The sequence below is a fragment of the Antrostomus carolinensis genome, unplaced genomic scaffold, assembly GCF_000700745.2.
Source record: "Antrostomus carolinensis isolate BGI_N321 unplaced genomic scaffold, ASM70074v2 scaffold9360, whole genome shotgun sequence".
NCBI classification, from domain to species: domain Eukaryota; kingdom Metazoa; phylum Chordata; class Aves; order Caprimulgiformes; family Caprimulgidae; genus Antrostomus; species Antrostomus carolinensis.
This window is the reverse complement of record NW_010290507.1, coordinates 16,391-16,708: the sequence shown is the minus strand read 5'-3', so window position 1 is coordinate 16,708 and position 318 is coordinate 16,391.

Below are 318 nucleotides of genomic sequence, written 5' to 3'. Positions count from 1 at the left end.
TGTTCCCTCTTCATCCAGTAAAGGATGGAGATTCTCTTTGGTTCTCCTTTTGTTGTTAATATATTTATAGAAACATTTTTTGTTATCTTTCACAGAGTTGAACAAATTAAGTTCTAGTTGGGCTTTAACCCTTCTGATTTTTATTCTGCAAGACATCACTTTATCCTTTTAGTCCTCCAGAGATGCCTGTCCCTTCTTCCAAAGCTCACACACTTTCCTCTTTTTTCTGAGATCTGCCCAAAGGTCCCCACCAGCTCATTTTTCAGCACATGGGGATGGCCTGCTCTTGAGCCTCCAGGATTTCCTTCTTGAAGAGCG